We start from the raw sequence: 27,718 nt of genomic DNA, 5'->3' as shown, positions 1-27,718 counted from the left end.
ACAGAACATCGGTGACGTGGGAGGTTTGTGCAAGGGTGGTGATCAATATAGCGAGACACATCACATGGACAGCTCGTCAGTGTGAACCATCCACTTCAGACAACACCCGTAAACAGAACATCGGTGACGTGGGAGGTTTGTGCAAGGGTGGTGATCAATATAGCGAGACACATCACATGGACAGCTCGTCAGTGTGAACCATCCACTTCAGACAACACTCGTAAACAGAACATCGGTGACGTGGGAGGTTTGTGCAAGGGTGGTGATCAATATAGCGAGACACATCACATGGACAGCTCGTCAGTGTGAACCATCCACTTCAGACAACACTCGTAAACAGAACATCGGTGACGTGGGAGGTTTGTGCAAGGGTGGTGATCAATATAGCGAGACACATCACATGGACAGCTCGTCAGTGTGAACCATCCACTTCAGACAACACTCGTAAACAGAACATCGGTGACGTGGGAGGTTTGTGCAAGGGTGGTGATCAATATAGCGAGACACATCACATGGACAGCTCGTCAGTGTGAACCATCCACTTCAGACAACACCCGTAAACAGAACATCGGTGACGTGGGAGGTTTGTGCAAGGGTGGTGATCAATATAGCGAGACACATCACATGGACAGCTCGTCAGTGTGAACCATCCACTTCAGACAACACTCGTAAACAGAACATCGGTGACGTGGGAGGTTTGTGCAAGGGTGGTGATCAATATAGCGAGACACATCACATGGACAGCTCGTCAGTGTGAACCATCCACTTCAGACAACACTCGTAAACAGAACATCGGTGACGTGGGAGGTTTGTGCAAGGGTGGTGATCAATATAGCGAGACACATCACATGGACAGCTCGTCAGTGTGAACCATCCACTCCAGACAACACTTTTTGTGCACATTCAGTTCTTTACGTTCTTACGTATCGCGGTAACGCGATATTTATAACAGTCTATTTTTTTAATTCATTGATCACGTTTTCCCAATGCCACACCTTTACTACGAAAGTACATGGCTAAAGCAAATGACAATTTTGGCGAATATCACAGTATACTATTATTGGGAACTGCAAGAGCTGTTGCACGCTATTTTACAAATATACAGGGTGACAATTAAGTCTGGAACCTCTTTTTTTAATTTTTAAACCAATACAAAAAAATACTAAAGTTTACACGTGCTTACTGGTGATAGTAACGCACACATCTGCCCAATTACCGACCGGATAATCCCTTTGGGGGACGGTCCACAAGGAGTAAGACAAAATTCTTAAATAGCAGCATAGGTCAAGTTTGGTATCAAATTAAAGGTCTCACTTATCCGAGTACAATTCCGCAAACCGGATTTCAAAAGGTGGATTGATTCAGTAGTTATAGCTGTTTGAATTTTAAAACTATTGAATTATTGTTAAATTATTAAGTATTACATGTAAAAACCAATTTATAAGTACCTGTGAGCAAAGTAAGTGTTCAAAATGTTCCCCTCCCATCATCTGACAATGTAGTAATCGAAGCCAGGATTCAATAATTATTACCAATAACACAACTACTGTTAGAATGTGAAAGTGGCTCTTTGGGTTTTCCCAAAGAGTGAACTTTGACCCCCAAGTGAACTTTGACTGCAACCGTTGTTATCTGTATTTTGTTAGGAATGTAACAGTTCAGTTGCACTGGAGCTTTCACCGGGTTTAGTTATGCAGACGGAATAATTTTCAGTCATTAACAAGTTTTAAAATTGGTTATTAATTTGTTTATTTACCGTTATGTCACTTAGTGAACGTGAAAGGATAACTCTTTTAATGATGCGTGGGTGGGGAGATAATGAAAGACCATATGAAGCAGTTAAAATTTATTCAATGATACTTTTCCAGAGAGACATCCTATCTCTAAGTCCACAGTAATAAAGACAGTGGCCCGTTTTGTAGAGACTGGTAGCGTTAACGATCGTGTCAGAACTGGACCAACATGACCAACAACAGTGACGGGTGAAGCCGCATCATTAGATGTCGAGAATCCAAATGAATGAGTTAGATCTGCTGCAGAACTCATGAAATATCTCGAGATTCAGTCAGAAAAGTGTTGAAAAAGGCAGCTTTCAAGGCATACCGAGTACATCTGATTAATTACCATACCGAGAGGTAATAATTATTGAATCCTGGCTTCGATTACTACATTGTCAGATGATGAGAGGGGAACATTTTGAACACTTAGTTTGATCAAACTAAGTGTTCAAAATGTTCCTGTGATCACAGGTACTTAAAAATTTGTGTTTACTTGTAATACTTAATAATTTAACAATGTTCAATTGTTTTAAAATTCAAATAGCTATAACTACTGAATGAATCCACCTTTTGAAGTCCGGTTTGCGGTATTGTACTCTGCTAAGTAAGACCTTTAACTTGATACCTATGCTGCTATTTAAGAATTTTGTCTTACACCTTGTGGACCGTCCCCCAAAGGGATTATCCGGTCGGTAATTGGGCACATGTGTGCGTTACTATCACCAGTAAGCACGTGTGAACTTTGGTATTTTTATATTGGTTTAAAAATTAAAAAGAGGTTCCAGACTTAATTGTCACCCTGTATATGTACATATAGTTATATATATATACAGGGTTATATGTATATAACTATATATATATATATATATATATATATATATATATATATATATATATATATATATATATATATATATATATATAGTTAATTGTGCTACGATAAATACTAACGGAGTGTGTCAATTTACTAAATATGATACATATATATCATATTTATATATGTATCATATTTAGTAAATTGACACACTCCGTTAGTATTTATCGTAGCACAATTAACTATACGATATTGTTCATCAAAAATAAAAATGAATATTTTACCAACCTTACTGATGTTGGAGGGTAACTTATTAGGCGTTGTTCTTAATATATTATGAATATTTTGAACATTTATTTTTCTCTTTATGTCATACATAGCCATTTTTTAGCATTCCCTGATGTCATATGCTGCATACTCGTTTCTAAAAGACTGTATTAAAGCACCAATGGTGTAGTGGCACAAGGAGATAAGTCAATTTGAGATGATAGATTATCCGAATGTGAAGTGTACCTTTATCTACAAGGGTTATTACAGCCTTATAGTTGGGTTTCAAACCGTATATTAAGTGTATGCAGATTGTATAACAAGGCCTGTAGCTGTTCTATAAAAGCAGCTGGTTAAGTGCCGTCAACTGTGTGTTAACCTACACCTGACTTCAGTGACGTTCTAGTGTTACAGTACACGTTAAATAGTGTTACACGAAACGGTAATTGTAACATGTACACGCAGTGACAGATACACACGCATTTACCACGTTCAACATCATCAGACCCCTCACTCAAGTTTGTTTGCCTTAGGCAAGTGAACACATTAACCTTGTGATGTAATGCTACCATTACGTCACAGTTACGTGAACTAATACGTCACGTTATGCCATCAAGTGTACAACGTTCATATTCTACTACTGTCTATCTGTAGGCATTTCAAAATCTAGCAACATGCCTTCATCACAATATGACCATTAACGATTCCACATGACATTGTTCACACACAACAATTACTTAAATTGTGCGCATCGTTATTTCCTTGTAGGTTAGAGTAACTTTAAGTACACATGTTTACGGTAGTCTAAATGCAGACACAGTCAAAGCTAAACAGCCCAGATTTAATAGTGAACACTGATGCCACAGAAATAAAGGAAACACAATAAGAACTTATCAATATACACGACAAGTATAAAACAACGGCAGCTACAAAGAGCCGACTGTTGTTAGTGAAACTACCATGAGTTTTACGCTATAAGAATAATGTGAACCACAAATAATAGTAGGTTTATTTTTGTCATAAAATTATTAGAGATGCCTCATTTTAAATACGGTACATGATTCATGAGCATACAAACGCTTTTTTGTTTTACTTGTAAAGTTTATACTTTAAGAAAAATGCCAAAGTTTTTCATAAGCAAACGATATAATACAATAAAGTTTAATATTTTTCCATAAATAACCAATAAAGATGTTACATTTTAAAAACCTAAATACGTTTTGATGCATGCTGATGATATTTTTAAAATAAGGCATCTCTCATAACCCTACAGTAAAAAATAAAGGCGCAAAATTAATTTGCGTGTTGTTAAGTGTAATTGTTATTATTCTTGTACGGCGGACAGATTTGTCATTTATACCGATTCATGTGGTTGAATTTAATAATACCAACAACCTATCATACTTCTAGCTATTCTTTTGTCACCCATTTTGTAAATGCAATTCTGTGTTTAAAACAGTCATTCGGTAACTCAAAGTATTTATTATTGCATTGTACAATGTCTATTTAATATTAATAATAGAACTGCAAGTATTGTAATAAAATATTGCCTGGATATTACACCAGCTGATCGTAATAAAAATAAATAGTCTAAATTGAATGAGATTTTGAAATTAGTGAGTCCATTTATTCTTAAACTAGGAACAACAAAACATTTTGATCGTTTACTTACATTTATTATAATTACTTCTTTTACATGATACAAACGGTTTTCGGTTGTAATGTTTTTGAATTTTAAAAGTTTAATCGCAGCCCTTTGAATAGTACCTTTATTGAAGACAGGAAAATATGATGGATTTTTCGCTCATTCCTCAAGGAGTTGTAGGTGAAATTTAAAGCAAAATTTAAGAGCATGTTATTTTATTTTATTTAATTTAAAGAGGCCCTAGTTGGAGTAATGTATATGAAGGATAGCTGAAGGGAAAGGCCTTGTTTTATTTATAGGCAACTTTATTATAAACAATCAATGGTTTATTTGTACAAAAACGCTTCTTTCATCCATTATATTTAATTTTTTAAAGCCATAAATCATTACAAAATATGTTATTTTTAAAAAGCATTAAATCATGTACATTAAGTTAAAACACACATTTTTATCTTCTTAAATTTTTAACTGGAGTCTGATCACCAGTAAAGTTTCAAAATTTCCTACTTTCTACTGTAATTCCTGAATACGTGATAAAAAGGCCTTCCTTACCTTAAACAAGATGGGGGCGTTACTTAGGAATTTAAAATATAACACAATGTATCAACCAAAAACTGATTGTTCACCTTCAGTGTATAGCCTATAACTCGAAATCAAAATTACCGTTGATCTGCGCGTGATCTCCAGACGGGATTTGAATTTTCGGATCTCTAAAGTCTAACGTCATAGAATGTGTGACAACCTCCTTCCCCAAGGAAGGTTACACGGCGACTTGCCATGTAGCTGCATGACATTAAGAAGCTGTTAATGGCTGGAAATGCTACAGCTTTGGTCAATTTATTATTTCCAACGCCATTAGACTAGCGAAACAAAGCTCGTGTATGGGAGTGCGGCATTTCTAACAATACACTGAAACTGACAACAAAAGCTCGATTAAGTTGGTTGCAATAAGAATGGCCTAAACGACCCAGAAATATTCATCTGAATTGCATAAGAAATTGCAAAACGTTTACAACAATTATGCGTTACCAGTTTGCCTTCGAAATAAATCAAGATGTAGAGTTCTGTTCAGCGCAAATTGGAGTTTTTTGGGGGGTTTTAATGCAAACGAGAAACTTCTCTGGACATGAAAGTGCTTCCTTTGGTATCAACACGGTAACGAGTAGGTTGTGCTGATGTGTTTATCATAAACAACTGGTTTCCAGCCCTGCCAACCTAAAATCCTTTTATAATCAAATGTTTATGATTTTGAAAGTTATCCACCTAAATTTATGATTGATGCACACATATAATTGATTTTCTGTATGGTATGTATCTGATCTCGAATTAAATTTAATTTTGAATAATAAATTACTTTTGTGTTTCATAAATAATAAAAATACATAAGTAACTAATTGGAAACATGCTCAAGAACTTTAATACAGGTTATAAGATATGTTTTAATAGTTAAACTGCCAAAAACTACAGTTTAACGTAATAAATTACTAACATCGAAAGGAAAATGAACATTAGCAGAGGAGCGACATGCCTCGTTTGTTAGTTTCGACACACGATCCGTTTGGCCTTGACCTTGGCATTGACAAAGGTGATGAGAAACGAGTGCAAGCCTGACGCTGCATGTGCCAACACCAACTCTGCCTCAGTTACAATTCGCCTACCTGCTACTTACCACGCAGCTGTTAAATCGCAGTTATCGTTAACTGCTACTGAATAAAAGTAACAGGTAAGAAATCGCGGTCGCGTAGCTAGACTCTGTTTTGATCAGTTCAAATCCAAGTACTGGGAAAAAGAAGTGATTCATTACATAAATAATTTAATTTGTTATATTTTACGGAAAAATTCATTTTTAATTAAAATATATAATTAAAAAGATATGATAACAATATTATATTAATAATTTTTTTAATGTATTATTAATAAACAATTCTTTTATTGTTTATACTTTATGAAAAAATCTATTGTTAAGCTTATTATTGATTAATGTGTTTTTAAGGGAGCTATAAACCAATTACTTGTGTTTATTCTGGAGAACCTTAACACCAAATGGCTGAAATGAGAAATAAATTCAGTAGGTAAAAAATCGCGGTACCTGATAGACTTGTGTTTATTCTGAAGAACCTTAACACCAAATGGCTGAAATGAGAAATAAATTCAGTAGGTAAGAAATCGCGGTACCTGATAGACTTGTGTTTATTCTGAAGAACCTTAACACCAAATGGTTGAAATGAGAAATAAATTCAGTAGGTAAGAAATCGCGGTACCTGATAGACTTGTGTTTATTCTGAAGAACCTTAACACCAAATGGCTGAAATGAGAAATAAATTCAGTAGGTAAGAAATCGCGGTACCTGATAGACTTGTGTTTATTCTGAAGAACCTTAACACCAAATGGTTGAAATGAGAAATAAATTCAGTAGGTAAGAAATCGCGGTACCTGATAGACTTGTGTTTATTCTGAAGAACCTTAACACCAAATGGCTGAAATGAGAAATAAATTCAGTAGGTAAGAATCGCGGTACCTGATAGACTTGTGTTTATTCTGAGGAACCTTAACACCAAATGGCTGAAATGAGAAATAAATTCAGTAGGTAAGAAATCGCGGTACCTGATAGACTTGTGTTTATTCTGAAGAACCTTAACACCAAATGGCTGAAATGAGAGATAAATTCGGTAGGTAAGAAATCGCGGTACCTGATAGACTTGTGTTTATTCTGAAGAACCTTAACACCAAATGGCTGAAATGAGAAATAAATTCAGTAGGTAAGAAATCGCGGTACCTGATAGACTTGTGTTTATTCTGAAGAACCTTAACACCAAATGGCTGAAATGAGAGATAAATTCAGTAGGTAAGAAATCGCGGTACCTGATAGACTTGTGTTTATTCTGAGGAACCTTAACACCAAATGGCTGAAATGAGAGATAAATTCGGTAGGTAAGAAATCGCGGTACCTGATAGACTTGTGTTTATTCTGAAGAACCTTAACACCAAATGGCTGAAATGAGAGATAAATTCGGTAGGTAAGAAATCGCGGTACCTGATAGACTTGTGTTTATTCTGAAGAACCTTAACACCAAATGGCTGAAATGAGAAATAAATTCGGTAGGTAAGAAATCGCGGTACCTGATAGACTTGTGTTTATTCTGAAGAACCTTAACACCAAATGGCTGAAATGAGAGATAAATTCGGTAGGTAAGAAATCGCGGTACCTGATAGACTTGTGTTTATTCTGAAGAACCTTAACACCAAATGGCTGAAATGAGAGATAAATTCGGTAGGTAAGAAATCGCGGTACCTGATAGACTTGTGTTTATTCTGAAGAACCTTAACACCAAATGGCTGAAATGAGAGATAAATTCGGTAGGTAAGAAATCGCGGTACCTGATAGACTTGTGTTTATTCTGAAGAACCTTAACACCAAATGGCTGAAATGAGAGATAAATTCGGTAGGTAAGAAATCGCGGTACCTGATAGACTTGTGTTTATTCTGAAGAACCTTAACACCAAATGGCTGAAATGAGAGATAAATTCGGTAGGTAAGAAATCGCGGTACCTGATAGACTTGTGTTTATTCTGAAGAACCTTAACACCAAATGGCTGAAATGAGAGATAAATTCGGTAGGTAAGAAATCGCGGTACCTGATAGACTTGTGTTTATTCTGAAGAACTTTAACACCAAATGGCTGAAATGAGAGATAAATTCGGTGGGTAAGAAATCGCGGTACCTGATAGACTTGTGTTTATTCTGAAGAACCTTAACACCAAATGGCTGAAATGAGAGATAAATTCGGTAGGTAAGAAATCGCGGTACCTGATAGACCTGCAGTGATCGCGAACCTCGACTGCAACTTTATCGCTATGAGTACATGAACAGGTGATCAAAGAAATTACAGTAGTTCGTGTTATTTTATTCGTTCTCTTAAGAGTCAATAAGACGTTTTAATAAATGAAGGTGTATTAATTTATATTAACAATTTTGTTTATTTAAACTTTGTAACTGATCTTGATTGTAAAATTAATGCATGTCAATGAAAAGTACTTTGTTTTCCACATACTAGGGCTTCGCCGTTAATAATACAATTTGAAACTAGTATTATAGCTATGAAAAATATTGGTCAATATAGCTTAAACATGTGAAATATGATTTATATAATAAAGTTATACTAGTAAAATTATTTAATTTGAAATGAATAGTAAACACACAATAATTGTAGGTATAGAACTATAGGCCTACATACTTGCATATGCGCCTACCATTTTGTGTCAGTATGACTTTATTTTATAAATCACATTTCAGATTGTATATACATGAAAATATTACATGCAAAAGCAAGAATCTATTCATTTTACACTTCAGTGGCTCATAGTAGAAAAACAAGTCAAATGTCGAAATCGCGGAGTAGCAGTTAAAAACCGCAGTTATTTAAAAGTAGCAGTAGCAGTTATACCTGCTACTGGAAAGTAGCAGTTAAGCCCCATCACTCTAGCCTCAGCGTCTCGTTCAGTCATCTACAGTTTCAAGGTTCAGACAGCCGAGTCACCAATATAACCCCGCCCTGAGATCAATACACCCAGTTCGTCCAGGCACAGATGGTTCATTCAGTTCGTGGCAACCTCAACCGCAATTAGCATTACAGTTGAATACTCATGGAACTTCCATGGAATCCTTGAATATTTTATAAAAAGACATGTAAATAATATTAACCCTACTCAACAACTTGTGTAGGTAACAAAAAAATCTATAGCTTATCACAATAATTATATACCGTAATAAAACAAACGAATGTTACTTCCCTAGGTTTATTTCAATAACTAAATTAAATTTATGTAAACAATTTTAAATAGGTTTTAAAAAGGTGCATGAGAATTTTAATAAGACCTGACTGACCACAGAATGCAGCTACTATATTCCACGTTCTATATTATTAGGTTAATTTGGGCTTGGCAAAACTTGGCAACCCAGCGGTTCGCTATCTTGTCCCTCACGTCACATAAGGCCCTATCCTTCGTGTGAGTTATGTTGATAAAGGACTTCGCCATACGTGTAAACAATTGTTATTCTTCAAAACTAAATGACAATTTAGTGTAAAATGTGTTTATTAAAAACATTTTTCGCAAATACTACTTCTGAAAAATATAGTAAATAATTTAATTAAAGCTAAATAATAACTGTCAGATTTGAATATTTTTACTTATTTGTTGTTAGCAGAGCTTTCCACCAGACACATTATAATATATAAATTGTTGTAAGATGCGGGCGCTTGCCAATCACTCAACTCCAGATATTTAAAATTTAAAAGTAACATTCCACTTTATGTAAACCATGTTCAATCATTCTTCATTTGTAAAGAATCATTGGATTTGATATACTAATTTAAATAACGACATGGGTCGTAAATCATGTTTTAACATACGGTACCACACACGTCTGACGATCCATTTGTCACTATTGCAACTTCTAGTACGTGCACTTTACGTAGCTTTAGTGGGAAGGGGTAAATCAAAGTGAATGTGAAATTTAGCTCCAGTTCACCTTCCTCATGCAGCGTCTGAAATCTGACGCTGTCACAGACTTGACTCCTGGAATATGGAGTCATGTTAGTCTGAAGAGATCCAAAACAATCGACAATGAAAACGTTTAAACAAAGAGACACCCAGATTACAAAATATAGTGTAATCTAGGTGAAGATGTATTCTCATTGTCTCATCAAGTGCACAATTAGGTGCACTACGATGCTTTAGACACGATCTCTAAGCACGGTGGAGGAACCGAGTTTGCTAAATAAGATAGTTAAGACGAGAAGAGTTAAATCCACGTGAATGATGAGTTTAAGACCAGTTCACCTTTCTTTTAGTAAACGTCTGAAATCTGACGCTGTTCGAATTCTAGTAGGTGGATTAAACAACACCAGTAAGTATATATTTGATAATTCGAAATCTCAGCACACGAAAAAACTTCCAAGGTTCTCTGATGGCTAAACGTGTATTTTAGTCATCGATAGCACCATCTGAAATCTTGAAATATGTATATTTTGCAACTTTTTATAATCGCTGACTGTAGCATGTTTTGTATTAGACACGCTACACGCTGGCTAGAGCGGGTGTCCAGGAGTCAACTCATTACAGTCAACATGTTGGTGGCGGATGTGACCTTAAGGGAGGAGGTGCGCTTTTAATTAGCGTCAAATTAATACAATTGTGTTAAGGATTTTTTAATCAAACTCACTAACGAGTGATCATAAGTATTATATCTTATATATATATATATATATATATATATATATATATACATACATATATAAACTAAATTGGTAGATATTGATATGGTATAACATAGATATACCATTTTCGTCGATTTATTTTCGGTTACGGTAAACATTTTAAATTGAACCATAACAAAGGAAATTTCGTTAGAAGCCGCGACGGAAGTATCCCGAAATGAACGTCGTATTTACTACACAATAAATATATCATACGTACATTGCTGTAAGACATAAATTGTATATTGAATAGCGTATCATATATTAAAAAAAATCTCTTGTCTTCTGTATGGAACTGTAGCTAACGCTAGCTGATTGCTAGATGATATACTATACTACTGCTGCGTTTAAAGCATGTCGTAATGGATATCTCTTGACAAAAATATATTATAGATTAAAATAAGACTTAATGAATTATAATTTAATTATTGATTATTAAAAGCATTACTCTTTTTAAACTGGGCGTATTCTTTATCAACCCATTTTAATTCACGAGACTCTCATTTACCCGTGACGCGTTGAAAACTGTTCATTTATTCGTTCATATCTCCACGTTTACATAATGTGTCTAGACTGATACGATCAAACAATGCACGCATAAATTTAAGACTGGCATCTTTAAATGTATGCCTACGACCATGATGTATGTTACGATGTCATAAGTAACTGTATATTTACGTATGATGATATTCCACAAAGACTTTATATGAATAATTTTGTTTCTCTCTGAACTATTCAAAAGAATCGATTTCCATGAACATTGATAGCTTCCTTTATTAATAGCTCTTTGTATCTTAAAATTTTCCGTATATTCATTTAGGATGGCGTTAGGAGTTCCTCGCCACTTGTAGACGTCGTTAGATCGACTTCTGTAGCACTGCATACATCGATATTTTCTTCTAGCATATTGACTAGTCCTGCTCAGAACATCACTGATACCTACTATAAATATTGCCATCCCAACTAACAATTCGTGATTTCATATCATATAGTATTTTGCCTCAGAAGTAGTGGCATTGCCGTTTCAACTTGGAACAATGCTTACCCTCTGCTGTATTAATTTATATGTGGTTTTATCTGATTTGTACTTGGTAGATCTTCTTAAAACTCACTCACAGCTTCGTATTTTTCAACCCAGCAGAGTTTCGTATTAAACTTTGGTTTCAAGTTACTTTTATTTGGAATAGATTCCTTTTTCATTAAAACTACCAACCTCGTCTGTGTGTTGTATCTAACGTGTTGTAAGACGTTGACTGCTCTTTGGAATGGATTCGTGATTGGCATGGTGTGTTCAGATTTGGAATTACTATCTACACAATCTTCAAATGTTCAGTCTCACCTTTGTCTTGACAATAAGAATTCATTGTATTCCATTGTATGCCAGTCTGCAGTATGCAGGAGTTATCTACCGGATGTGAGTGAGACCTTGGCTGATGCGCTGTGACTCACCGAAGCGGAATGGCTTACCGTGTCTTCTTGGAGGTAAAATAGAGAACTTCCTTAGTTCGACTCACTGCTCACAGTTTTGTAGTGACCTCTCAACTTATAGGTATTTACAATATTACAGAAAAAATTTAAATGGAGTTCCCTTATAAAGCACTCCCAATATAATGAATTTAAAAATCGCCTTAAAACGTACGTAATATACGTAATTGAATAATACCCTTGCATCACCATTTTTATCGACTTTAAAAGAATAACAACAGTTTCTTGCACTCGTTCGTCCTCCGACTGACAGTCAGTCGGCGTTGTCGCTCTGAGGCGATGTTTGTAAACATCGTATCTGTTCGAATTTTACAGTTTAGTTGTTATCATTGTTACTAATTACTGTGATAATTTAAGCGTAGTTTGTTTCAAGTTTAATGAGACCACCCAAAGAAGAAAAATTAAACATTGTTAAAGAATGTAACACTATTCTCTCCATGATAGCCATGCCACAATCACTAGATTAATGAAACATACGGGATTGCATAAAACTTTTATAAATACGCGAGCAACTAACCAGAATGTAGCTAAGGTAATGACTTGAAGTATCTGTTACGGTGCCTCAGAATTTAACTTCGTAGTAGGATGTTATGCAAAAGTAGAAGATTGGAAGTGGAAACAACATTTAATAATCTCTTGTAAATCCTGTTTCTCACCTTAGAACAGAAACAATATCGCACAGCACGGATAACCAATAACCAATTTGTGCAGAAGTACCGATGACAGACCAATGATTAGTTTGGCAAGTCACACGACATTTGTGACAGAAGAACGAATGTGAAACACTGTAAGCAGTATCCAGTAAAATGTTGTACAATACTTGATCTCGACCTCAACTTTCCTGTTGTATATTGAAAATTACTCTTGAAAGTGACTGATACTTAAAAACACCACTACAATAATTATAGTATTTGAGCAGATTATCCATTAAACCATTAATTTACTTTTACAATAATTATATATCCAATAAATAAGTAGAAATCAGACTATCCTTAGAACGATACGATTTCAGCCTTCAGATCTATAAGAGTATGCAATTGCAAAATCAAGAAACATAAATATTTAATTGATAAAATTTTAAACCAACTTGCACAATACAATTTCAATACAACAGTAAGACTGAATGTTATGGAGAAAAATCTTTAATCAAATTCTGCTTAAAAAAGATAGCATATATTTGTTACAATAATACAAGACAGAAATGACGATTTTAGATTTGTTTGCAATGCAATCTAAACGGAGCCCCACCATAAAGAATCTATCTTACACGTGTATATAAAGACCTTTACTCAACAGGATACAGGATATCCAGGAAGTAAAATTATCTTACACATTTTTAAAACTGGTAAGAGTAACAAATTAAATTATTTGTAATACCAATTCCCGCCATATTTTCTTGACTGAATTATGGAAAATTATCATAACCTGCAGTGTTTCCAATTAAAGAAAATAAAAATAGAAAAATTGGGAAGAGATAGCGAGATTTGTGATAAAAATGTCTTGAACGAACCTGTCCTCTGGGACTAAAATAAACTTGAAACCGAAACAAAGAAGAATAAGATAAAGAGGCCAGAAACTAGCAAATGCTCCACTCACGATTATTATTATATTGACCAATAAAATGACAATAATGTTGCCTGACGTCAATGAAAATTGCAAGAACCGGCTATATAGTATTATTTTGTATTAAATTCAAGTGACACAATACATCGAGGAGGATGATGCTCAGGGAAGAATCCTCTAAAAAACAAAAATAATCCTATTCTCATCAGGCACCGTAACAGAAAACGATTTATCATAAACTATTATTGGCTATAAAATGAAAAAAAGAAAATATATAAGGGGTAGGATATCGGGTCAAAATAATAAGATCGCTTCATAAAACAAAAGAAATATATTTTGTACTAAACGATAAAAATGAAACTAAAACCACAATTATAGTTAACTAATTAGTATAAAGCTGCGTTTGGGTTAAACAAATGGAAATTAGAATATAGATCTAGGCTACTGCACAGTATATACAAAGCTTACAATAGAAAAGTGTTACTCTACAAGTTATGTGGTGGGTAGATACGTTATTAATACGGAATCTGAGGTTCAACTTATCCAGATTAAGAATTTCGCTATTTTTATTTCTTCTTTCTTGATACAATCTACGTTTATATAAGCTTATAATTAATTATTTTATATGAAGACAACGATATTATAACATGCAAATCTAACCAGAGAATGAATTTAAAAACAGAAAAATGGATATAGAATGATTACTTTTCAAACTTACCGATAACTTAGGGAGTCCACGCCAAAATATCGACTAGGCTCGTCTAAAAAGAAAAAGAAAATAATTAGCTGAATCATTAAAATAGTTGGGAAAGTGTATTTGCACTATAAATAGCTAAAATGTCCAGTAGTCCCGCTTATTTATAGTTTATGGTGACATTTAAATTCAAAGCGAACTATCAGAAATGACATAAACATTCTTAGCCATCTCTAAAAACAAAATTACAAAGATAGTACAGTAAAAAATGTTGCGCCAGTAAAATAATTTATCAAACTTTATCTACACTAAAAGTAACTAAAATGCGAGAAACAAAGTCTACACATAATTCATGAAACACACATCTAACGAAAACAAGAATGTATTTACAGCTTTGTGGGTTGTAATCAATCTATTCTGTAGCACGAAATAGAAATGTATTGATGCAGTTTTATGGCCACATACGATACACGGAGTAAGGGGAGGTCACGCGCTTACAAAATTAGGAATAAAATATAATTTAAATATTTTTAAGGGCGTTCTTATAAATTGAATCGCTCGCTAGTGCGCGAAAAAATGAAAATGTCAGTTTGAGCCGCCGCTGTGGTACACGGTGTTACTGCAGAGCTGTAGCGTTGTTTAATAACACGCTTCAGATTAAAACCGTGAGCCTGGCACACATTATTAAAACAGACCTTAATAAAATCAACTTGATCATAGTTTTGTAATAGTTCGCTTCACGGACAAACAACAAATCTTGAAAGGCGAGTAATCGAAAGGGATCCCCAGATAAGCCTTCTGAGAGGGGGATATCTTTTGAAAGCCAATTTTCTAAATAGCGTTTTATGACTTTATAGTCCCAAAAAGTGAAATTGGGATATAATTATAGACCCTAAGATTGGTCATCAAACAATAAGTTCCCAGAAAGGACGGTAGTCCTTAATTTTTAATTAAACATTATTTTCCATTGGTTACAGGAATTTAATATTTTTACGATCGGACGCCTACAATTTATCTTATTATACTTTATGACTGCAAACATACACTTGAGAGGATTCTCTAATAATTTTGTGTGAATGTTTAGTAACAAGTGTTTGTGTGGAAGATTGTTGTTTATAACTTCAAAACTAACATGAGATATATCACCACTATAATTTACACAGTGTAAATAATTAATATGGCACTATAAATAATTAATACATAAATAATACATATAATAAATACATATTATTTTACATAATAATCACATACGATGAAAAACCAACTACATACACTATATTACACGATGATACAGTTCCAATACCCGGTTGTCTTTCTCAGCGGAGATTATAATAAACGTCTATTCCCTGTTGTGGCAGGTAAATGAGAGTTCGCCTTAACTTGCTTCCAAACTGGGGTCTGGGATCTGTACTTACTTCAGCCAAATGGAGGACTCATAAACAAAGCAAGTTTAAACTTAGTCCTTACTTTAAATAGACAATGAGTACAGTGAAATGTAACAACTCACTAGGTTTTTATAAACACTAAGTTTAAACACGCGATTTTCAGTTCTTCGGAAGAACTTGCAATTCACTAAAAGTATTAGTTATGTAGGAGTAAATCATTGTACACGCACATAACAAAAACACATTTTATTCAAACATGTAGCGGGTTGTTCAAGATTATCACATGTTTAAAATTGGAACATATGGTAATTGGTATTCAACAATGGTCATTTTCAGCACAGTTGGAAATTAGTTTTTACAGCAAGTGATAAATAAGAAAACTTCAAGGTATATATGTTACACTCAAACACCGAATTCGGACAATGTCCGAAATTTTTACTCACTCCGCGATGTGGACAACGTGAATTACCCACGTCGCGGATTGAGCATTTTTTTCGGACATTGGCCGAAGCGAAATACCCAGAACGCGTTGTGGGTAAGCGAAAGTACTCAAGAGACGAAATAAACACGTTCATCGGAGATTGAGCAAAACCATAATACCCATAACCCGACGTGGGTAATCTAATTTGCCCACGTCGGGTTGTGGGTATTTGTAATTTGCGCAAACGCCGAAATCCGTTTCCCACAGTCCAGACGTGCAGGTCGAGACATGCGCCCCCCCCCCCCCACTATCGTCACTGTTAGCAACAAATAGGCCTACTGTCTATTTTCATTGACATTAGTGCACTGTCGTTATACACAAGCAGTTTTTCTTTGTTCTGTGCGTAAGTGGCGTGTGTTGACTTATTTTAAAGTGCTGTTGTGTTTTGTGATTTTGTTTGAAATGAAGGAATCATTTCACAGTAAATTGGAAGATCTGATGTCCAAGTAAGAATGGTCTCACAAGTCGAAATTTTATTATCGAGGAGCCACGCTATGAAGAAATTATCAGCGAAGTAAAGGAGGCAAAAACAGAAGAGGAAAAATGGTCAGTCCTTGATGTCTAAAGATTATCGCCGAATCAATCGGTTTGATGTCATAAACCATTGGCGATAAAGAAATGTTGATTGAAAAAACAACTGAAGAAATGACAGATATAAAATATTTCTGTCGCATTGATCAAATGTATGACACAATTCATTCAGCTCACTTACGAGTTGGTCATAAAAAAGAAAAAGCTATGGAAGCCGAGCTAAAAAAGAAATTTTGTAACATTACCAGGGAGGTAATTAAAATATATTTGGATCTTTGCGAACCTTGCGCACTTAAGAAAAAAGTCAAAAAGTAAAAGGGCTGGTTGTTAAACCCATCATTATGACAGCATTAAATTCACGCTGCCAGGTAAGATATCATAGCATTTCTCTAAATAAGACAGTTTCTCCTTTGCTGACAAATACCTAAGCGTATTTACGCACTGGCAGTTTGTTATAATGAGGTATATGGTATAGTTTGACATAACATTTATGTTGAGTCGATTTATGTATTTTTATTGTATTTTAGGTGGATCTAATTGATATGCAATCAGAGCCTGACGGCGAATACAAGTTTATCCTTAATTATCAAGATCATCTCACCAAGTTTGTTGTTCTACGTCCCTTGAAAACTAAAACTGCTGATGAAGTATCCGACATCCTTTTGGATATATTTTGCTTATTTGGGGCTCCATACATACTTCACAGTGATAATGGACGGGAATTTTGTAACCGGGTAAGTGGTAAAAACAAATTACTGTAGTGAAAGATTCCACCCTAGAATTTAGTATTTTTGTAATGGTAATGGTACGGTTTTCAGGTTATCGAGAACCTAGCCAGTAAATGGAGTGCCATAAAACTAGTACATGGAAAACCAAGACACTCGCAGAGTCAAGGGTCTGTCGAACGGGCCAATCAAGACGTTCGAGATAGTCTTGTGGCTTGGATGACTGATAACAACACCTCAGGATGGGCAAATGGTCTCAGGATCATTCAGAATACTAAGAACAATAGTTACCACAGTGGGATCAAGAGAACCCCTTATGAGGCAATGTTTGGTTCACCACAGAAAAATGGATTATTAGATTCCCCTTTGACAGCCGACGTCGTAAAAAAAATAACTACTGAGGAAGAACTAGAAGGAGAGTTCTCTAAGCTTGAAAAAAGTTTTTAATGAAGAAGACAACGAAGAAATAAATGCTGTGGATGAAGATGCTTCGGAGATTTTGACAAGGACTGTAGAAAACAATGAACACGTAGAAAAAGAAACTATGTCCAGCGATAACTTAACACTCTGTAATATTAGATTGTGACAAAGCAATAGATTGTGACAAAGCAAACAGCTGTTTTGAATGTGGTCAGCACATACATTATGAAGTTTTAAATAACGAAGACCTAGGCTTACCTTTGTGCACTCTTTGCTCAAGAAAATCTGCCATAGACACAATACGAGAAAACTGTGTAACTGCATTGAAAAAGTCAGGCAGCCAAAATGTTAAAGCGTACTGAAAGAAAATTAACTCCAGTCTCAGTCGGCGATAACGTTTTGGTAAACATTCCTGATGTCGACCGGGGCCGACTAGCTCCAAGAAATGTAATGGCTGTTGTAATAAATAAGAACGATGATTCCTATACCCTTGGTACAAAGCATGGAGTTCTTGACAAACAGTTTTCCAGAAACCAGTTCCAGGTAGCTCCTAATAAATTTATTAATAACATCGATGTACCTGATGAACAGCTCAATGTCCGTAAAGAAGCAATGAAGTCATCCGGGTCCAAACAAGGTTTCATCAGATGTGGGATGCAAGAAGAAGTGTTCGGGCAGATCTTGCAAATGTGTAAAATCAAATTTAAAATGCAATTCTAAATGTCACGGTAGCACTTCTTGTGCTAACAAGTAAAGTGAATACTTTTCTGAAAAGAACTTTAATAAACATTGAAAGTGGTACATGTGTGAAAAAATAACTTTTTTTTCTATTTTCAATAATAAGATACTTGTATTTTACTGTTTAGTTTTTGTTTTGATTGAAATAAATGGAATTTCAAGGAAAATTTGATTTTATTTTACTTGTTATAATGGAATTAGTGTAGGGTATGGTATGGTTGTGTTTGGAGGCTTTTCGGCGTTTGGCGCAAATTACAAATACCCACAACCCGACGTGGGCAAATTAGATTACCCACGTCGGGTTATGGGTATTATGGTTTTTGCTCAATCTCCGATGAACGTGTTTTATTTCGTCTCTTGAGTACTTTCGCTTACCCCACAACGCGTTCTGGGTATTTCGCTTCGGCCAATGTCCGAAAAAAATGCTCAATACGCGACGTGGGTAATTCACGTTGTCCACATCGCGGAGTGAGTAAAAATTTCGGACATTGTCCGAATTCGGTGTTTGAGTGTAACATATACATACGTAAACTATATCCCTACAGAAAAAAGAGCTGCGCCTGTCATTAAAGCGAGAATTGGCGACGAATATTATTTCCACGTTCTCCGTTGCAGTAATATAGTACTAATAAGTAAACATCAACAACTTTATAAACCTCAGTTGTCAGAAGGGTTCGCGCTTTGTTAGTTACGTCAAGGCGAATAATGCGACCGACGCGACGCCTCGACCTCAAACTTATTCAGTCATTTTTTTGTATTGGTGAAAATTATGTTTATAATTACGTAATTTAAAACCACACCGTAATATGCTAACACACCAGTATAAAAATAAAAATATGTCCAAGAAGAATCATAGTACACTACTGACGTATATTTAATTTCCTACAGAAGTATTAACCTCGTGTGTGAAGCAACGCGACGTTGAATTTCACCCCATAAAAACAATGTTAAAGCCCTTATTGTCGTATAATTATGCGAGACGTCTCATTTTAAACATATGATCAATACGCAATCTATATTATATATTTGCAACTTAAAATTAAACGTTCTGAAATTAAAAGTTATAACGCATCCAAGATGCTTAATTTAAATCCACAAAAGGTACCTCACAGATATAAGGGATATAATTTTGCTTCAATGTTTTTGTTATTGTACGTTAACGTACACAAACGTTATTGTGATTAAGATGAAACGCAAAATGTGTCCCAACATTACTAATCAATAATTTATTAGTAATCCTTCTGGTAATTAAACTGCACGACACCAAATTTTTAATAATTGACTGAACGTTAGCGAAGCCTATTACTCGAGAGCCTAGAACAACTACATATCTGTGTGTTTCTCTATCCACACGATATTTCGGAAACGAATAGACCTTTAGACTTTAAATCTTGCACAAAGCTTAATTTCTATATAAGAAACACTGAGCTTGATAATGGTGTATGTAACTCTACGGGATCTTACTGAGCGTTAGCGAATATTTTTACACCGGTCTTATGGGTAACCATGATAGCAAAGAAAAAATAGTAGAATAAATAAATTTTCAAAAAAAGTAGAATCGTATGAGATTTTAACATATTGTGACATTTTTTTATCATAAAGTAAAAAGAAAAAAATAATAGAGTGGAAATACAATGCTAAAATTCGGTGACAAGATTTTATGTCAGCCTTGTAAAACCCTTCCTATATCACCGGAACTTATATTATTTGAACACTGCTGTAAAACTTAATGAACAAAAAATGTGAAAATATCATGAGGCAAAATATTACGAAAATTAGTTCATCTGACACCTGTAATTTTGCATAAAACTTCATTACTACATTGTAAAAAATGTGTTCTATGATGGTGCATGCCCAACCATGGAATTTGGCTAGGCGCCATTAAACCCTATCATTCAATAGGCTGACACAATTACTCATTTGTTTTACGAAATTAAGACTTTTTAATAACTAAAAAAAATATGAAACGATCTAAGCACATTTCGGGAATGTCAAAACTAATGTAAACTAACGAGAAACTATCGATTCCAACCATTGGGTGCGCCAATTTCAAAGACACGCCAAACTAAGACTTTTTAATAATTTTAAAAATAGAAAACGACCTTAAGAAATGTAGGAATGTTAAAATTACCGTAAACTAACGAAATACTTAAGATTCCAGTCATATTGGGTGGGCCAACTTCAAAGACACGGCAAATTAAGGCTTTTTAATAATTAAAAAAATTATGGTTGCCTGTAAAGTCGGTTTTACGGGCGAAGATTTTACGTGACAACGTCTTTTTCTCGGTAGAATATTTATTGATATGAATATTATTAAATTGCACAATAGGAACAAGGAATTGAATGAAAATAAGAATTGCACAAATTTTAACTATAGAAATATATTTTGTTTACTAAAACATTGTACATAATTTGAAATTAATTAAAATTTGTTATTGTAAATGGTAAAGTTGAATAAAACATTTACTAAAATTGGAATTTGAAATTCTTGCTAAACACAGTTAAATTCTAACTCCGCGCGTGGTGATTGGTCGGTTTAGTTCGTTTGTTTGGTCGCACTGTTATGACAGGTTAGAGGTTATAATTTGTTATTTTAAATGTTTGACTAGCAATACGCGCTGTTTCTTCTCAATCGACTGAATTACGATTGATTGCAGAGTGATTTAAACTAATAATTTACTTAACACTATCAACATTTGTCAATAGTATGACATAACCTATAAACTCAGTTTCTCAACTTTTGTGTCAATCTAACAATTAATCAATCAATCATAGTTTACGATAATGAAATATCAGTGTACAATTATTTACCTTTATTGTTGTAGTTGTTGTAAATGACGAATCTAAGCACTCCACATTTTCACGAACAAACATAGTTATCTGCTTTATCCCGTGCGGCGGACCCACTGGACGGGCATCGTAACGTTACCGGGCGTTACACTTTTTCATGAGTGACTCCGAGCCGCAACCTAATTTAAGACGTTGTCACGTCAAAAAAATAAAAAACGACCTAGACAAACGTAACGAAAAGCTATCGACTGGTATGAATATTGTCTTGAAGATACATGGTAGATGGGCCACCCAAAATGTTAAGTCAAAACTACCAAAAGGAGATCGAAACAATAAGTTTAAAATGTCTAAACAAACGTAAACTAACGATTCCATCCAGTCTTAAGTGGGTGGACCAACTTCACAGACTTTGACAATTTCTTTTTTTTGTATAATTGTTTGTTTATCTGTCCGCAAGACATTCTGAGAATGACAGTCCTACATTTGAATCATTGCATGCAACCTCAGCGAACCTTATTACGCGACACGTGGTATTGTATCATTGTAAATAATACGATCAGTTTAGATAGTTATATTTTTAACGACCCAGCACCCCACTAATTCATTCTCCGTCGCCGCACAATAATGCTATAACGCGATTTATCAGCAAAATGTCGATGGGGCTCTGTCCGGCAAGGTGATGAAAAATTTAGAAACTGACGAAAGTGCTTCTTGTGTAGGTAGATATGTGATTATCCTTCAAGATCATTTTTAAATGACAATACTACGTTATCTCTAGCTCAAAATGACGAAAGTTTTTACTTTCTGTTCAAACTTTCATGAAAATTGAAATGTCTTGCAGTTTTTCACTATAATAGTCTAAAATTAATTGATAAAAGATTTGTAATGTAACCATGAAGCCAATTATACCAATTTTTTTTCAAAATCTGCCTTAAATTGAATGAGAGCCTTTTTGCACATATTCTTATTAGCATCTTGGAATTCCACCACGTTTAAATATCTTTCAAATGATAGCAATAGTATAATGCAATAACACTATCACATGAGCAATTACTAGGATATCCTTTGGTTTATTAAACACGTTTTGTCTATCAAAGCTTGCATACTCTTGTTATGTAAAAACATTTATCTTGTTAACTTGTTAGTGATTTAAAAAAATAGAATGCAACCATTTCAAACAACCACAAGATTCTATACTTCAGAGTAGCCGAAATAATCGATTCACAAACTAAGCCCCTAATCTGCTCGGTTTCCGAGCACTGTGCACGATTGAGCTTACTGCTCCAACAGTTAGGCTAATTGTTCGTAAAAAAACACTTCAAACCATACACTGTAGTGTTCTGAAAATTTAATACTTATATGCGATAACATTGGGAAAGCAATTATTTATAATAAAAAATGACAATACGAGCTGTCAGTATAGTTAGGACAAATTACTGATGACAGATTTATATTCGCAATATAATATTGTCATTTCCTGACACTTTAAACAAAAAAATAAAATTCTTTGTAAATTCTGAACAAACTAAATACACTCGAATTTATATGTAATTCAATTCATTACATTTAATTTAATTCAACAAGGTTTCTTTGGAACTATATTTCATCTTGGATTAGTCACCACAATCCACGTGCATACAACTTAAATTGTTTTGTAAGTTCTAATTCACGTACAATATTTTGCATTTTTTAAATGAACTATTGTTATTAATACTTCTACGAAAATTATTGGTTTCGCATCTGAATAAACAGAGTGAGTCGGATTCGCGTTTTAAGTTTTTGATAGAAGTACTTAATATTTATATAAGAAATTATAATATATTCTGAATGCTCTGCACACTCACAATTATTTATTTAATAAAAACAAGGTCATTAGTACATTAATACTCCTCACTAGTACAGTACCGACCACCGACTATATTTAAATGTGTTGTATAATTCGGAAATAGTTCTACATCATAGTTCTAAGTACAACAGCAAAATTATCTTATTTTAACCGTGTTGTTTTTAAACTACAGTTTAACGATGGAGATATCTTCAAAATTTGTATTTTTTCGTTGCAACCTTGGGAAAACTTAGTTGCTGTTTATGTTCTTTTTGAACATTTATTTCAGTCTTTCTCCTTTCTTTTTAGTTAACCACCACTCACTTTTTCATTGGGTTATGTTCTGAACTATAATCACTCTTAACTACAAGTTTAGTTTAAATGAACATAATTGTGTTAGTTAACTTTTCTTGAATACCATGTTCCCAACGATAAGTAGTGTTGACTTAGTGGGGCAGACTGTCATATTTTCAAATAAAATTAAAGAAATAAACACATAGGTATAATGATAGTGGTGAAAAAAACGTCAGACAAAATAAAATTAGGAACTCTTAAAAACGTTATCGAAAACTTAACTATCTAAAAACTTTAATTTAAATTATTTAAGCTATTCTAAAATAAGGAAAAAATTTAAATAAAATTACTTAATGTCTCTGGATATGGGCTAATGAATTTAATACTACACGGAATGTAATACAATACAATAGTACATTTTAATGAGTTTTAAAACATTTGATCAATTATTTTAAATGATTAACCAAAAATAATGCTCCATTCGATAGGTCATTTAATGGAGATTGTGTTTGACTTCTTAGCATACAGCACATGAAACAAAATATCTGTGTACAAAAATTACTTTTTCTAAACTTTAATAAAATGTTTTCTCGTTCAGTAACCCAAATAAGCATTGACAATTTTTAAACTGATAATTTTTTTATTTCAAATGAGTTTAAATTTGTCATGACGCTACTGCAACACTTAGAAATTAAAGTACAAGTTTACAAAACGTAAGTTTAAAATGGAGAAAATCTAAGCATAATTTACTACAAGAGCTTAGAATTTATTAAAGCTACAACATTTTTTAGACTAAGGGAAGTTGGGATAAAAACTTGTTTTAATATCACACTAAAAAAATTTACGTAAAACTTAATATGTATTTAGATATCAAGTATACGTTCCACCAGTGAACTAACCTTTGGTTACATAAGAGCCAAGATGTACTGGTAACTATCTAGATTTTAGCCCTATTAGAACTATTGTACAACTCAAACACATTTGCCTTCCTGGAATTGTTGACGGTTGTTGGAAAAATCTCAAACATGTTATAGATTCAAAGTCTAAATCTAAAAAAATGTATATAGTCTATTATTGGGCTAGAAGAAATCAAAATCATCTAAATGCATATTAATAATACTTTTTTAATTAAGACATATACCCTACTGCTACATCCAAGAAAAGTGAACAGTGTTCTAATGAGATAAAACTCTAGTGCGTTTACTACAGATGGCCAATGCGAAATCATGAAAGAACAATTCAATTTAGTCCCATAGGTTATCATAGTTCATAAAAAGCGAGTCCAAATTCCTTTTCTTATTATTATTTAATAGTTAAATAGTTAATTAGATAAATTCTAGGTCCGCCAAATGTACTACCTACAAAAGCTTATGCTCTTATAAAACTTTTTAATACTAAACAACTGTATTATATTTTGTTTAATAAACGGTGAATCAAAACGTGTGTCTGGATATGACATCGCAGCTGATGCACCTCACCCATCCCTCTTCAGGACTGGAACAAAGATAACGAGATACTGGGGGCCAAGAAATTGAGTTTAAAGAATTTGTTGACTTCAATGATGATGTAGTAGTAAGTGGAGATCTAACGAATGAATATACTGGCTTCTGTTCAACCTTCAAGAACATGAAGCAACTGAAGATGATGAGGATGCACGGGCGGATAATCATCGACCTCCACTAACAACGGAAGACGCAAGATTGATGTACTTAAGTTCTTTTTTCATGGAGAAGAATTGTTTTAATGAAAGTATAGTGAACGATTTCGTTTAATTATATCCCACGAAGTATCGTCGAGTTGGAATTCCACTTTGGACACAGCAACCATTAGTGCCGTTAAGCAATAAAAAATTGATAACTTTTTAAGACCTGATTGAAAACTGTTTATGAAATATATATCTGTTACGCTTAAGTTTCTAAAACCGTATGTACCAGTGATTTAATACACAATGGATACTGTATTTTTTAAACTCTTGCAGTCTTTTTTACCTAGGCCAACATTGAAAAATAGCTTTAGTTACATTAACAATTATTCGTATTATAGAGGTTGCTCAAAAAAATCTTTGTTTTATAGAGTTTATCTCAGAGCGAGGAGAAACCTGTATATTTTTTAAATATATAAGATAAGAATTAAATCTCGATAAAACGTATCTCTTCATTAAGAATAGCTCGAAGACGATTTTTTCCGCAGCCCTTGAAATTCCGCCTTATCGAGGTTTGATTGTAGTTAACTATCGTGGGAAAGGTTGATTTAATGTGAGTTGGGTCTAGCTCTAGTTCACCTTCCTCTTAGTGCAGCGTCTGAAACATCGTAGTGCACTCAATTGTGTACCTGAGACAACGAAAATATCTCTTCACCTCGATTACACTAGATTTTGTAGTATGTATGATGCCGAAACGACGTACAGAGTTCATTTTAAGCTTCTTCGCCCGACTTTTATTGGATCTCTTCAGACGAACATGACTCCAGATTTTTGTAGTCAAGTCTGTGACAGCGTCAGATTCCAGACTCTGCACTAAGAGGAAGGTTAACTGGAGTTGAACTCAACATCATTAAATACGAGTAGTGTTAGCAAATAGTGACTGCGACTAGAGTTCAGGTAGTTTTACACCAAAACACACGCAGGCACAACACACGCGCAGGGTGTTAGGGCCGCCCTATTAGTAACATAGTGCACGTTCCCAATCAACCCAGAATTTTGTTATTTGTGATTTTATCCTTAAGTGATAAGGTGCTAGGCTCGCACCTACCCTCTGCACTCGTGTGGGTGTGGGGGTACGTGCGTGCGAAACAACTACCTGGCCCTTCAGCCCCAATCCCTAATACTGTAGACAATATACTCCTAGTTTGGAGAGTCCTTTATACTTCAGGGGTCACGGTCATATGAATACTTAGAATTGACATTATCTAGAATATCACGCTTTCTCCAGGTAGTCCCATGGACGCTCATAACACAATACCACCCCTTCCCAAACCCCCTCGCTCATCCAAATACTGTGCTTTCCCAATTCAATCCCAAATGACCCAAAATGTTTACTCACATTTTGCATCTCAATACGCCCATACCCTGTTGGAAGTTCCTTTTCACGGAGCATAGTGGAGGTTATACTGAAGTACGAAACAGAAGGCTCCGGCTCAATTTCTAGAATAGCGTGATTTACCAAAGCTCAGTTTCTGAATATCTATGTAAAGTAGCTATGGATGAATCAATTGGTTTGAGGCTTTGTAAAACAAATTTCAATCTTATACCAAATACCTAACAGTAGTTCACACGAAAAACTTAAATTACGGGGTCGATTTTTAAGTAAGTAACACCCTTGATTATGGATCCTTCTGAATACTAACATTATTCTCCAATTATAAATGTTTATTCAATATTAGGCTACTCATAAAAGGTTTAAAACGTACTTTATAATTTTGCTTAATGTTTGAACATTACAACATGCCCTAAGGATACATTTGTATAACGAACATAAAGATAGTAGGCTATATTACATTTGTATTAATTTAAAATATTCCATGCATTTAATGGAATTTACATCTATTGCGATTCCACCAACACATATAACTTACATTCGTTAGATTCAATCTTGGAGGAAACTTAATCTATTCCACACTAAAGTAGTATTAACCGTCCCATTGTCTCTACAGAATCACACAATATTGTATATAGTATATTTAATAAAAAATATTCTTACTTATTAACTTACGCGCAGACGTATTTGGTTCTTTAATGCTGGAATGTATGTAGGTAACATGATTATAAAATAATATAATTATCTGTTTGAAAATAGTCCATCAGCTAAAAAGAAGTCGTGGCTATCTTTTTTTAATTAGAGTACCAAATGATGACTAACCATTACTTAACCGAATGGAGCGAGTTCATTGATTCCCCTCGATGATTGACATTTCCTGTTTATGTTACAATAGCAGTTCAGGCGCTCGATTAATCAATCATCACAGAGTCCCCATTCACGTTCCTTCTAGGTTAGGTGATTTATATACGAGTACATGTTCAAGATAGTG

General features: G+C 34.3%; 1 protein-coding gene across 1 annotated transcript in view; it reads right to left on the bottom strand.

Moving 5' to 3' along the window:
- The window catches only part of LOC124357144, a 187,024-nt gene that overhangs the window by 155,123 nt on the left and 4,183 nt on the right, over positions 1 to 27,718 (bottom strand). Inside the window, exon 2 of the mRNA XM_046808643.1 lies at positions 14,528 to 14,570. The gene's annotated coding sequence lies outside the window, so the exon portion shown is untranslated. The remainder of the gene's footprint in view (positions 1 to 14,527; positions 14,571 to 27,718) is intronic.

This window comes from Homalodisca vitripennis, chromosome 3 (genome assembly GCF_021130785.1).
Source record: "Homalodisca vitripennis isolate AUS2020 chromosome 3, UT_GWSS_2.1, whole genome shotgun sequence".
NCBI lineage: Eukaryota > Metazoa > Arthropoda > Insecta > Hemiptera > Cicadellidae > Homalodisca > Homalodisca vitripennis.
Note: the sequence above shows the minus strand (reverse complement) of the source record. Positions and strands in the feature narration are given on the sequence as shown.